Source organism: Eubalaena glacialis, chromosome 7, assembly GCF_028564815.1.
Source record: "Eubalaena glacialis isolate mEubGla1 chromosome 7, mEubGla1.1.hap2.+ XY, whole genome shotgun sequence".
NCBI lineage: Eukaryota > Metazoa > Chordata > Mammalia > Artiodactyla > Balaenidae > Eubalaena > Eubalaena glacialis.
Genome location: NC_083722.1, coordinates 59,585,032 through 59,600,023, shown reverse-complemented (window position 1 = coordinate 59,600,023; position 14,992 = coordinate 59,585,032). Strand labels below are relative to the sequence as shown.

Here is a 14,992-nt window from a genome sequence, read left to right as displayed (position 1 = left end):
ACTTAATTTTTTCCCTCTTTTCTACAAATGGTGTTGTACTATACTCAACGTGGTGGAATCTAGCTTTACACTTTTTGCCAAATTACCTGACACCTATACTTTATCATGGGAACATTGCAGCAAATGTTATACGTCAGTTTACTTCTTGAGGAAGGGTAACTAATTCTCATGCAGGACACTGGAATTGGAAAAATATGGGGCTGGGAAAAATAAAAATGAATGAGAGGCTCAGTCCTGTGATGGCTGGTATCACTGATGGAAAAAAACATTTCTGCCTCAAAGTCCAAAGATGCTCTGAATTCCACTATATGTCAAAAATCACTCCAGTTAAGTACAACTACTATTATCACTTTCATTTCCGCCTTTGAATCTTGGACCCAAGAAACCTGAAGTGACATGAAAATAAGTCATGCTGCCTGAAGCATTGTTTTTACACTTGAGAGCTGTACTGAGGTGTCTGTCTTCAACATATAGAACTGTAATGATCAGAAACTATACTTGTACAAATAACAATTTTCCTAAATTTGAGGGTTGGGAAGAAGTGTCTACAAGTTTATTTCTGTATACTGTGCATTTGCTCTGGCATGAGAGAAAGCTGCCTCATTTTATTCAGTCTTACATTGTAGAATTCAGAATTGCTCTGTGGCATTTTCAGTTTTAAAGCAACTCAGCTGCGCTTGATGCATGCCTACAGTGTTCTTTTTAAAGTACATATGGCAAATATTTGAATATTAGTTGTGAATCTCTAGCTTTATTAGAATTCTTATTAAACATTCTGACCACAACGCTTATGAATCTTAATTTTCATGATAAACTTTGTAAGTAGGGTTAGTCAAGGAAATCTCCAATATCAGCCAATTCCTTTCCGCTGTGTTCTGAGAACTCCAGCAAACCCTCAAAGTGAGAGACTGAGTGCAGAACTAGTTTGGCTATCAACACAAGTGTTTGAAATGTACTGGCAGATCGTGAACGAATGATCCAACTGAATAATTTAGAGGAAGAAAAGTGAGGACTGGGGAAGGCAGCAAGACTTGAGAACTTGGACCTGAATGTACTGGTTCCAGCTCCGTCACTCTGGCATCACCAGGCCTGTTTCCTAACAAAAGCCAAACTTTATCTAAAACATTATAATTGACCATAAATGAATTTTAAAAACTTGTAAATTTTTCCAAGCGTCAATCTTTTTTTTTGGGGGGGGAGGGTGTAACAAGCAGATTGATGCCATTTCATCATGCCATTTCATAATTGTACATGTTTGCATATGCTATTCTTTATACCAAAAATATCCCGAGGCTGGCTGACTTCAAGGCCTACTTTCTTAACATACTAAGCAGTACTGACTCTTCTCATCTGTAAAATGGGGGTAATAAAATATCTATGTCACAGGACTGCTTAAGGACCAATAAGCCACAAAATGCAGTAAGATTTGCAACAACTTTAACCTAGACTTAGTATCACCTCCCCCTCACACACCAAAATACAAAACAACCCAGTAAAAAAACTGACCAAAGACATAACAGATATTTTACAGAAGAGGAGATAAAAATGATAAATACACTGTGGTAGCCAGTCTCCTAAGATGGCCTGAAACAATTGTCCCTACTGGTATATGCATCTTCTCCCTTGACTCAGAGATTGGCCTAGCAACTTCCTCTCTCGGGCCACTCTTTCTTAGCACCCAGCCACCATGCTGTGACGCAGTCCTAGCAGCCCCCCGTGAAGGAGTCAAAAAAGAAAAAACCCAGCTGACCTCCCAATCAAGACTCCAAATGACTCTCAGCCGTCCACAGCCCAGCCATTCTAGCCCCGGCTGACTGCAGCCTGTTGAGCCTCCGATGACTATAATCATCCCAGCACCAAAGCTGAAGCAGAAGAACCTCCCACTCAACATACAGATTGCAAAATAATGAAATGCTGTTTTGTCACTAAGTTTTGGGTGGTGTTTTATATTTTTATAAACAACTGAAACATATTATGACAAAATTCCCAGGTATATACCCTAGCAACATGTACACATATGCATCAGAATATAGTTTTTAATGTTCACAGTAGCATTATTTATTCATAAAAGCAAAAAACAGGAAACCCAAATGTTAATCAACTAGAAAATGTATAAATGCAGGTCAGAGAAGCTTATACGTAGGATACTATTTTTTAAAGCTCCAAACAAAGCAACACTTAGCAATATACTGTCTAGAAATACACACATGAACTGTTTCTTTTTTTTTCTCCAAAGGAAATGTTAAATAGAACTCAGGATGATTGTTTCCTAGTGCGAAGAGGAAAACCAGGAAGATAGGTTAGTCACTAATGAAGTGACTCATTTTTAACAACCTTCAAAAAATATCCTTATATTTAAAAAGATTTTAGTTGCACCTCAAGTTCATTTTTCTACTTTGAACAAATGACTGGACTTTACACAGTTTTCTTTTTTTATTAATAAATTTATTTATTTATTTATTTTTGGCTGCGTTGGGTCTTCGTTGCTGCGCATGGGCTTTCTCTAGTTGCTGTGAGTGGGGGCTGCTCTTCGTTGTGGTGTGCGGGCTTCTCATTGCAGTGACTACTCTTGTTGCGGAGCATGGCCTCTAGGCACGCGGGCTTCACTAGTTGTGGCACGTGGGCTCAGTAGTTGTGGCTTGCGAGCTCCAGAGCGCAGGCTCAGTAGTTGTGGCACATGGGCTTAGTTGCTCCACAGCATGTGGGATCTTCCCGGACCAGGGATCGAACCCGCATCCCCTGCATTGGCAGGCAGATTCTTAACCACTGCGCCACGAGGGAAGTCCCTTTACACAGTTTTAAGATTACAGTTCATCTGCTGCACATTGTTTCATTATCCCGTTCTTTCTAATGTCAGAAAGCTGCTTAGCATATTAAAACAAAAGTCTTCTTTAGCTAACTAGAATAAAAATATTAGGATTGAAATTAAACTTCCATGAAGCAAGTTCATTAAATTTTTAAATTTAACATATTCAATATTTTAATTGCCAATTTATTCAACAAACCCTACTCACTATGACAGATTTTTTTAAAGGCACACTGATGGATGAAGGCTAAAAAAAAAACATTTTTAAGCAAAAACATCTTGTGAGATCATTACAGCACATCAGGTTTAGGACTCACACGAATGCTGCTATTATTTTATGGAATAATAGAACAATTAAAGAGCTGATTAGTCATTTTGTTAGAGCTCAATCCATAGTAAAAGAAGATAAATATATATCTTGGTTTATTTAACTCTTAAGATCTACAATATTCAATGATCCTCCCAATGACTAGACATAGACAAAACTATTTCCACTGCAGACACTTTAATGGAGACAAGCAACTTACTTCATCCCTAGTGAGTAGTTTTATTTAGTATCCTTCAACCTCTTATGGTAAAGTTTAAATGAGATCAGAGCTGGGATGGCTTCCTAAAATGTTGCTTCATTTCCATATAAATTACCCATTATCATAAAGTTAAGAGCCAAGAAACTAAATGGATCATTAATCTAATCCCACCCAAACTCATCATTTGTATGATTTAGTATATTCCAACTAGTGCCTGTGTATACAATGATCATTTCTATTCTTCCACATCAAGATATTATTTCTCATGTTCAAACAAAATGCCAGCTTGTGAATTTTACTTCTGTTGCTGATATCTTTTTTCATTTATCATCTCAAAAGTTAACAACACTGGAACTTTGATCATTCATATGGTTATTGGATATTAACTTGTCTGTCTTTTCTTATTCAATGTTCCTTAACTAGTGAGTTGAAACTTGAGGCAGAACTTTTACTCAAGAGTTGTTTGTATTTGGAAGAAATACTTCTGTAACTAAAATCTCCCTCCCTTAAAGTTCTTCCTAAGGTATCCATCTATCCAACTAGCCATCTCTCAATTGCTAATGGCAATCACTGATGCTCACATAAACTACTTCTATAAGCATTATCACCTCCTTTCTTCAACTCTTTCCTTCTCAAGATTAAAATGACACTTTTATTGAGAGCAAGATTTTGATGTTCACTATAAGAGGTTCACCATAGCAATTCTAGTGTGTGTGTAGGGGCTGGGGGTGGGTGGTGTTTTTCAACACCACCAAGCAATTCTCTGACACCATCTGCGTGTTCTACAATTCAACTGACACTATCTACCTGGAGAGAGCATCAGATCCCAAAGGTTAAGGGCTCAGTCCTGCAAGACTGTGCACCCCATCAACTTCAGATGCCAATCACAAGTCCAGGTTGTCACCTGTGCGTCTAACCAACTGGCTACAGATGGGAGGTCCAAGAACCCCTTGGGTTGGATTAATATGCTAGCTCACAAAATTCAAAGAAATATTTCGTTAAGTAGATCACCGGTTTATTATAAAAGGGTAGAACTCAGGAACAGCCAGATGGAAGAGGTGGTATGTGGGAAGGGGTGCGGAGCTTCCATGTCCTCTCCGAACCCACCACTCTTTCTCTCAATCTCCACGTGTTCACCAACCTAGAAGCTCTCCAAACTCTGATCCTTTTGGTTTTTATGGAGACTCCATTACATAGTCATGATTGATTAAATTATTAGCCACTGGTGATTCCAGTGATTAAATCACCTCCAGCTCCTCTCCCCTCCCAGAGGTCAGGGGGTGGGACTGAAAGCTCCAACCCTCTAATAACCAGGGTTGGCTACACTGGCAACCATCTCCCATCCTTAGGTGACCCAGGGACTTTCCAAAAGTCACTCATTAACATAACAAAAGACACCTTTAAAGCTCTCAACATTTAGGAAACTCCAAGGGGATTTAGACCAAATATGTACTTCCTATTATAAATCACAACATCCCAACTACACATATGATTTTCCCGACAGCACAGTCAAGTCCAAGGTTTATCAAGGTATTACACAATAAGCACTTCCTGTACTATTACTATCATCACCAAAACATAAAATGTGGTTATCATTAAGGATAAAGGATCCATGTTAATATAAATTGAACACTCACTAAGTTCCCAGTATAATGTAGATATTCTGGGAAGAAAATTTTCTTAAGGATCTTCCGTTTATCTTTCTATAGTAACAGTAACAATAAATTGTTGTTATTATTATTCATTAGAGGGGGAAATGAGCACCATATCACCACAACAGTATCTCGCCAATTTAGGCAAAGAACGAATAATAACTTCGTCTCCTTGAGTATTTTTACATTACACGTGTTAAAATCTTCTTCAAAATGGCTCTGGCCTATTTAGTTAAATGAACAGTCATAAAATTTAACTGAAGTAAGTCTATTTTATACTGGGATTAATAAAACTTGTACCTATACCTCACGTAAAGCAGATAAGCTATACTGGATTGTTATTTCTGAAAGAAGTATGCTGGGCATGTTTCCTAATAGTTAATACATTTCAGAAAAATATCCCTACTTCCCTGAAGAAGTCACACAAGAGGAATACTAGGGGTGTTAAAATAGCTTAAATCATTAAGTTGGACCATTATCCAAACAGAGCCTAATTCAAAGTTTCTCTCTGGCATGTATTACATGGGATTTGGGGGAGAAAGGGTAATAAGTATATCTTCCTTATGATACTTGATTTAAATTTTAAGTTTGAATTCTTTAGAAATATTGATTGACTACATTGGAAGTTTGAAGAAAGACAGTCCTAGATTTAAATTCTTCTTCAACTAATAATGAATTAACCATACAGTCTTTTATTCGTTCACAAACGAAATCAACTGTTATCCATTCAAGTAGCATGGGTTCCATACTAATGCACAGCAGAAAAATACCACCGAATTTGATCAAAATCATTCTGACCAACAGATAGAAATGCATTAGAAGCATTCATGTTTATTTCACTTAAGAACTGCTTTCTAATTAAAAGCTCATAAGCTGGAATCACGTTTCCAATAGTATCTTTAAATCACTTGCTAATATATAATGACAAATTCTCATATCCTAATAGATTCTAAGTTCCTACCTAAAGATCAATGACCTATTACCATTCTCTGAATACAACTTTTTATCCCCTCAAGACAGTTTCTGAAAGGATCCTACTACTATCATACCTCTCCCATTCTTCCTGAAGACTAAGACAACTACTAAATCAATAGAGATAAAGATATTGAGACGGGCTGGGACCTGGGACCCTTTACTGCAGTGCTTGCACCTGGACAAACATCTCCTGGAGCAACAGAATACAAAGAAACTGTAAGGGACTAAAAATAACCGTGTGCATGCTCAGTTGGGGCAAATTATGAACATGATACAAAACAGCCAAAACCCAACTGCCATTTCTGAGGTGCCAGGACCAAAAGCAGGTACTGAGAATGATCCCTGCACACAGCATCACCAAGGGGGTAGGAAGACCCCCTAAGCCACCCCTCTGGCCCGACCCACCAATCGCCCCTACCGTCACCCCTAAGGGACCAGCTCGCCCCCGCTCAGGGAGCAACCAAGGGATCCCGTTACTTATTTTTGCTCCCTCCTGCTGCAGCACAAGTCCCAATAAAGTCTTGCCTGAATTCCTCGTCTGGCCTTGTATCCGTATCTACTGATTAAAGAGGCCTCGTATCAATTTCTACTGATTGAAGAACCCAGGTCGCTAACAATATGGGAAAAGAACAGAAGTGGTGGCCAAGGAAGACTGGAAGAAAGCAACAGGAAAAACAACATTCAGAGAAAAGAAAGCTATTCAAGAGCCCATGATATCAACACAAACAAAATCACACACAACCCAGGGTCAACAGTCCTCTACAAAAATACCAATACATTAAACAGTCCAGTCTTAGGGTTTTCCTAAATTCCTATAGTTCAGATCCCCTTTCAACACTCTCTTTCCTTCTTTCTTTCAAGAACTAACTACAGCAACTCTTTTCCTTACATAAATTTTAATATACATTCTTTAAAACGAACAATAGTTGGTAAAAGCTACAGTTTAAAATCCAGTAATTTTGCATTTATGATTATTTGATTATCATTTGGCTCCTGAAAGTGATGTCTCCTCCCCCCCCATCCTCAACCCTCTTCTTTGCAGTCTCAATGTCTGTTGAAAGATTAAATCTCTCTGGTCAGTTAGTACCTTTAAAAAACTTGTCAAGGTTATCTAGAGACAAGGTTGACTAGAGCTCAGTGTTCAACCATGAGACAATCTTTTTACCTCAAGTGAAGAGAAGGATGCCTTCTCTTTCTAACAGATACTTCCTTCCTGCTGCAAAAGAGCAGGCAACCTCCTCGGTGGGTGAGAAGCCTGGTTAATCAAATTATTGCTAAACCTTATTATCCACATACACTCAACAACCCTTTGATCAGTGAAGATGAATCTTAAAAACAATGATGAGCAAAAAAAGCAAGACACAAAAGCCACAAGTGCATTTTTCTAAAGTTTTTAAATAGGCAAAACTAAATTATATTATTTAGGAATGCACTCAGAATTATACCACCTAGGGGAAAAAGCAAGAATGTAATTATTGTAAAGTGTGTGGCGTGGAAGGGGATGGATTGAGAAAGTACACACCAAGAATTCTGAGGCCGTGGCAATTTTCTTGATGATGTGAGTGATGGTCACATGGGTGTTTATTTTATAATTAGTCATTACACTGTATATTAGGTTTAAATACTTTTCAGAATGTTTTATATTTCACCATAAGTGAAAAATTTTTTTAAAGGCTGAAACTGAACATCTTCTCACTGATAATAAAAAGCCTCTGTAAAATACATTTCTTTTCCCGTTTATGTAAATATTTAAGACATTTTCAAAGAATAACTCAAAAACTACAAGAGTGCTACCTTCCAATAACTCTGTACTCCATTATTTTTCCTGTGGATTACACAAGTAAGATCATATAATAATTTAGTTTAACAATAAAAACTTCTTAAATAGGGTGTATTTTTCTTTACAGGAGTTACTGGTGTTATAAGAATAAGCATGAACTGCTAAGAGAGTAGATCTAAAAAGTTCTCATCACAAGAAAAAAAAATTGGGGGTAACTATGTTAAGGTGATAGATGTTAACTAGACTTACCCCGGTGATCATTTCAAAATGTATACAAATATGAAGTCATTATGTTGTATATCTGAAACTAATGTTATATGTCGACTCTACCTCAATTAAAAAAAAAAAAGCATTATGGTCACAAGTGACTTTCCAGGCATGATTCTTTTCACCAACTCCACTCATCTGGCCAGCAACAAACAATAATTTAAGCTGTGCATATACTGGCACTTTAGAAATTAATTATGAATTACTATATTTTAATTTTTAAAATAGTATAGAAAACAGTATGTGCTATAATATTATCTATCCATCTATCTATAGAAAGAGAGAGGAGTCCAATAATTTAGGTTTAAAAACCAAATTCACTTGAAGTCATTTGCAGGTTGGAGAGTTTGCTAGATAACATTAAAGAAAAGAACACCCATAGTATGAAGAAAAATCTTTACCTGAGAATAGCTAATAAACATTCAAGGCATGAAAAAGAAATTAAAAGGAAGCCCCAAAAGAAACATTACCAACTTGGTCATCAGCAAATCGCTAATACTTTACTAAGAGAAACAAAATTTCTTTATGTTTTTATGCATTAATATTTCCCTTGGGATAAGAATGAAGAAAAAATTAAGAATGAAGGAAAAAAGTCAAAAAATAAAAGTTTGAAAAGTTAAACTATGGAAACTATTAACTCATGGAAATTACAGATAACTGATGCAGTTTTTAAAATCACTAGTTCTAAAGAAGTCAAACTTCACACAAAAGCTGTTTCCATGACTAAACTTGAATTGCCAACATCTCCCACACTGTCAATTTAAAGTGAATGGTAGGGACTTCCCTGGTGGTCCAGTGGCTAAGACTCCTTGCTCCCAATGTAGGGTGCCCAGGGTTCGATCCCTGGGCAGGGAACTAGATCCCACATGCCACAACTAAGAGTTTGCATGTCACAACCAAAGATCCCGCATGCCACGGATTTGATGACCTAAGACCTGATGCAGCCAAATAAATAAATAAGTACTTTTTAAAAAAGTTATCTCTAAAAAAATAAATAAAGTGAATGGTAGACACTAACTTCCCCTCATCTTCTGAAGTAACAATTTTCAAACAACTTCTCAAAAACTTCCTCTAATGCAAACACAGGTGCAAAGAAAATAGAAAAGAATCTAGCCAAGCCACAACTGTACCACCTTAGAAAAAGTACTTCACCACTCTGGCAGTCAGCTTCTTCACCCAGAAAACAAGCCAATCCAACCAACATATACTCTAAAAGTACTTTAGACTATAGAATTCTGAGTCTACTCCAAAAGTTTAACTTCCACCCCATAATTCTCTTAACTCAAATGGCTTAATATTTCCAACCTCATTACTCTGAACTTTTTACGGACGAATGTAAATGAAAACAACATTCAGTTGGATTCAATCATCTTTCCCTCTCATTCAGCTATTCCCTTAAAAGCCCCTCTCTGAAAATTCCCTAGTCATTCAGGTATAACAACTTTAAGCCACCATCAACTCTTCTCTCTTCCCTACATCAAAACAAACAAAGTAATTAGCCATCATCCAACTAATGAGTGTGGTTAGCTAGAGCAGGGACCGTGCCCAGGGCATTCTGATAGGTCAATGTGTTAAGACTTAAATCAGGGCCACTGATTAAAAAACATTAAATTAAATGGAGGACACGTTCATTTAAGCCTGCCTTGGAGGCAGAGAATACAATAAAAAGGACAAGATTTTGTAGAACAGGTGGAGACATAGATTTTGGAGAACAGGTGGACCTGTATTATTCAATCCTTGAAAGGAATACTGAATTGAAATATTTTTTATCTACAGAAATAAAAGATGTTACCTGATCTCTTCAATTCTAGGATCTAAAATCAAGTTATAAGACAAGGTAAAAACTAAGCATCTACCACTATTTAGAACATATGTTAAAGTTACCTTGCAATACTAAGTTCCAAAGAAAGTAAAAAAGTCACAGATGATATGGTCAACTTAGTGTACCAGCCACAATTTTCTAGAAATTTGTTTTCCTAAAAATAGTACAAACTTCTCCAACATAAAGACACCAACTTACATACAGGTTATACTCGAAAATATGTTTAAATGTCTTTCATTAAAAACTACAAAAGCACTTTTCCAAAGAAATAAAGCTCCAAATAGTAGTTAGGTTTCCTGGAATGTCTACAAATGCCAGTTAACCTACATTTATCAATACTAAAATATGAGAGCCTCAAGCAGTTGCTCCTATTCTATTTCTTCCAACCCTGACCTAACAAACTTTTTTTTTTTTTATCTTATGGTATTGCCACTTTCTATCAATTTCTAAATCCTTGGAAATTATTCATGTAAGAAAAAGGTAAAGTAAGGACACAGAAACCTTCTCAGAAAAGAGTAAGAGGTTTAAAAACAAAAAATGTCCACCAGAAAAAGGTAAAGCCAATAAAGGGGTGAAGCTGCAGTAGCAGGTTAACCATTTACATTTTTTCCCTTTCAATAGTGCTAATTTGCCCATATAGTATAGTTGTGGGTCCTACATTATTTGAAAATGTTTTCCTGTCTTCCTATTTATTGTAGGGACTGACAGAAGCCACTTTTGCAATCATACATAAAACTCCATTAAGCATTCCATGTGGATAAAACATGGCAAGGAAAGAGCATAAGACTCATCACAGTAAGCAACAGGCTGACCAATAAAAGGCTTCTAATAATTCAAAAGAGTTTAGGAGTTCCACATAAACTAAATCTAATAAAACCAACATCAATATCTTTCTAACAACTTCAGAGTTTCTCCTGAGACACCAGATTCAACAAAGTCATTTAACAGACTTGGGCTAATGCAATGACTTATGATGTAGGTTAGGTAAGTTACTAACCAAAACCTAGGATGATTGAATCTGGTTCTAACCTGCACTCCAATCAAAGACGATATATAAACAGTATTTATACTCATTATATTCAAGTATTATAGAAAATAAATGCTACCCGGAAATAAGAGCTCCTCTTTATCATGGAGTTCAGGAACAAAGATGACATTCTTTACATTACAGTGAACAGTACACTATCGGTATCCTACAAGTAAGATTTAAAAACAGTAATGGACAGATAAAAAGATATGATAAAGCAAATAAAGTAAATACTAACTGTAGAATCTACATGTTCAGTATGAGTGTTCACTGTAAAAATCTTTCAACTTTTCTGTATGCTTGAAAATTTTCATAACAATTAGCATTATACAGGTCTATTGAATTGTAGGGTGCTTTATAATTCAAGTTAACTGCAATATTGTCTTTCTCTAATAGCACTAAGTTTGCAAAGTAAACAAATTGAGGAAAAAAAAATGATTCAGTCACTGGAGAATATTAATCTTTCCGTTATTTCTGAGAGCACATATGTACTGATTAATAAGATATCACGATGAAGAGAACTTTTAACATTTTCTCTCATACCCCAAAGCACCCAAAACTTATTGAGAGCATAAAAATCAGAGACAGATCATAGACAGACTAGTAAGTTTCCTCATATTCATAATAACTGGGTCAGAGCATATAATGCAATTCCTTATTCTAAGTTTCTACGACCAACGTTGTCTTTATGCAAACTACTCATGGCAGTATGTGGTGTGCAGTATTACTCAAGTTAGCCCTCAATGTATGAATACTCTAAAGAAAGAAAAAGTTCCAAAGTGGTTGCTGACAGAGCCTAACTCCCCCAGGACATGCCTCAGGAAACCCAGGATTACTACCTATAGGAGCCACCACACTCACCCAATGGGAGCAGGTCCAATCCCATCATCCAACCCTGCAGCTCAAGGCACTCCTTGCACCTCCTCCCTGAGTGTTCTTATAACATAGAATGATCTCAAGAGCTCAAGGCTAGAAAAGTTTTAAATTACAATGAAATCGGTGACAGTATACAGTAAGTCCCCTACATACAAACCAAGAGCACGTGAGTAAGTCTCATTTGTTCCTAAGTCCAACAAAGTTAGCCTAGGTACCCAGCTAACACAATCAGCTACATAGTACTGTACTGTAATAGGTTTATAATACTTTTCACACAAATAATACATAAAAAACAAACACAAAAAATATAGAAAACATTTTTAATCTTACAGTACAGTACCTTTAAAAGTACAGTAGTACAGTACAACAGCTGGCATACAGGGGCACGTTCCCATCTTTGAAAGTTCCCAACTTGAAGGTTCGTATGTAGGGACTTAACTGTACCTGTTCTGAAGTGCATTTGGACTGCTGTTGCTAATGATTCCATAAAGTGCCTTTTTAAGATTGAGGGATGTTTCTGATCTAAAATTTGTTTTGTTACCCATTTTGTCTTCTTCAGAACTGAGGTCAATAGCCTCTTTTTGTCATCTGCAAAGTGAAGAAAAACATGGAGACCTCAAAGTACAGGAAGTAGTCCCCAACTTACAAACAGCTTATGTTCCAAAGGTTTATCACTCTTTTGAAAACATGTTTGTACTAATTAACCTATTTATACCATAGTTTCTATGAAAAATTGCATCCCAAGTTTCAACTCTAAATAGCAGCTTTCTGCCCTGCAAAAAGGCATCTGCTGCCCTTTTACAGCTAACTGCAGCCAAAACTCAAGGCTCAAAGAATTCTCCTTCTAGGGCTCCAAGGAGAACCCCCTACAACCTGTGCAGGCAGGGAAAAATGCAACTCTTTTATAGGGAGCTTTTCCATTGTCTCTGTGGGAAAAGCTACCACAATTTAACAAGATAATGGTTATGGGAAAAGCACCTGGTTAATATGAAAGTATTAATAGTTACAACAAAAATAAGTAGAAACTACATTCTGCTCCAGATAAAAAGAAGATAAAATTAGGTGCTGTTAAACTAGTTGGTCAACCAAATGTTTGCCAAGTACAAACAACAAATTCTCAACTGTGTCCTCATGTCTGATCAAGTCAACTGATAAGGGAGGAAATTACTAAAGTGAAGTGGTGAAGAGATCATTACCAAAAATGCGGCGAAGTTCTAAAAAAGTGCAGTGTACTTTAAAATTCAATAAATACTATTGAACATCACATACCAAACCTTGTAACAACTGGTAAGATTTATAAAATAACTTGAATGACAAACTTAAAAAACAAGTATAACTTTGTGACAATGAGTCACCTTTGGCAGCTAACTAGAGTCTTACGCAATTTAAGTACTAATGTTAAAATTTACAGAAATAACTCACAATCAAACAGAGAAAGTAAACTTTTCACTAAAAAGATTTCAGAAGTGAAGCCAGTACAGAGACATGGGAAAAAGGGATCAGGAAAGGCCAGAATAAATTGGTTTGTGGATACACAACCTGAGAGGAACATTTAAACATTATTAAAGGTTCATGTTACTACTACATGTTAAAACAGTAATCTGAGAGACTCCCAAGATAGTATAACACTAGAATGTTTGTAGAATCAAAGTGCTGGTACTATTAGTAGCTTTGAAGGAAAATCACTTTAAAATCCAAATTTTTCAACAGGAATGGATTATAAAAATAAGATGCCTAACTGAGATCTTTGAAAGACATGAAAAGAAAAACATAAGTGAGCAAACAAGGGATTTTTTTTTTTTGACTGAAAATTCTCTCATTAAGTCACCTGAATTATACTTAAGACATTAGATTTATACTGGCAAATCTCCATTCACAATAAAGGATAGGGACAATTCCTTTATTATAAAGGACTATTTACTACTAGTCAGAATTACCTAACATTATGAACATAAACGCTTAACCAGGAATATAATAAAACGTATATATTAAAACTACCAGTAAGCTGAAAACCTACATTAAGTAGGTTTTTAACACTGAAGAGGTTTATATACCTTTAGATTAGAGTATATGAATTAAAATTCGAATGTAGAATGTTATTCGTTCTACTAAAGGATGTTTCTGAAGTGTGTTTTATACACAGAAAGACACAAACAAATTTTTGTGTGAGTAAAAAAGGGTTATGCTCTCCAAGCATATTCTTGAAACTAGAGAAGAAATCAACTTTTAATTTTTTGCCATATTGAAAAAAAAAAAACTTATCTGTGAAGCAACCCGATAAGACTTTTCATGATTATAATACTCATTTTAGTAGAAACTCTTTGGCTCACTTGATGCAGATTTCTAATCTTCCTTCAAAATTAGGAAAAATATCCATCATCTCATCATTCAGTTGTGAATTTTTCTGCAATCCTTAATTTAAGCCTCAATGTTAGTACTAAACATTATGCAGCCTTCTGTTTATAAAAATGATACTCTCCAGAAATATTATTCACAATTTTTGTTACCCGTAATGTTTGGGCAACCATGCACTTCTGCTCTTGTAAACTGAAAAAACACAACTTTCTCTTTTTACACGTTCAGCAAAACATTAGCAGTTTTCATTTTCTGGTTTCAATGTCATTTTTATCTAATTTGCTTATGTGTTTCAAAGCTAAGACTAAGAAAACTCTGTCTAGTTCATAAGCATCACAATAATTTATTTTCTTCTGTGATTCCAAGTAACACAGAAGTTGTTTTTTAAAAAAAATCAAACCTCTAAAATGGAATGGAAACGTTTCATGGAAGCATGTCACAGCTGTTAACTGTCTACCTAAATTAGATTCTCCAGAAGTGGACCCCTCTGGTGTTCAACAGATGATGCACTACCAATTTTTCTATCTGTAACAGAACTTCAATTGGTATTTTAATATATGGGTAACTCACTCCCCCAAATATTTGTTATCCATATATTTAGTAACTCTCAAGAAGATTCTCTCTCTGTACTTCCAATGACAAATACCCTCAAGGTTAGTTGGGCCTAATTATAAGGAAGTAAGATGAACTCAAGGGTGATGGGTCAAGAAGATGAATTAAGTCAGTTTAAAAGGCATAGACTAGGGCTAAAACAAAAAACAAAGAAAACTTAACCCAGGTTGGTCAAGTTGGAAAGAAAAAATTAAAGCACTCTTCCTATCTAAATAATTCACAGACCAGTGAATTAAGTTAGCTAAATTAGCTAGTGCTCTTTATGCGGTAATTTCCTAAAACATTCAGGTCAG

At 35.9% G+C, this 14,992-nt stretch overlaps 1 protein-coding gene across 1 annotated transcript in view; it reads right to left on the bottom strand.

The window, feature by feature from the left end:
* Positions 1–14,992, bottom strand: part of STT3B (STT3 oligosaccharyltransferase complex catalytic subunit B) — a 97,421-nt gene that overhangs the window by 80,692 nt on the left and 1,737 nt on the right. The window lies entirely within an intron of this gene.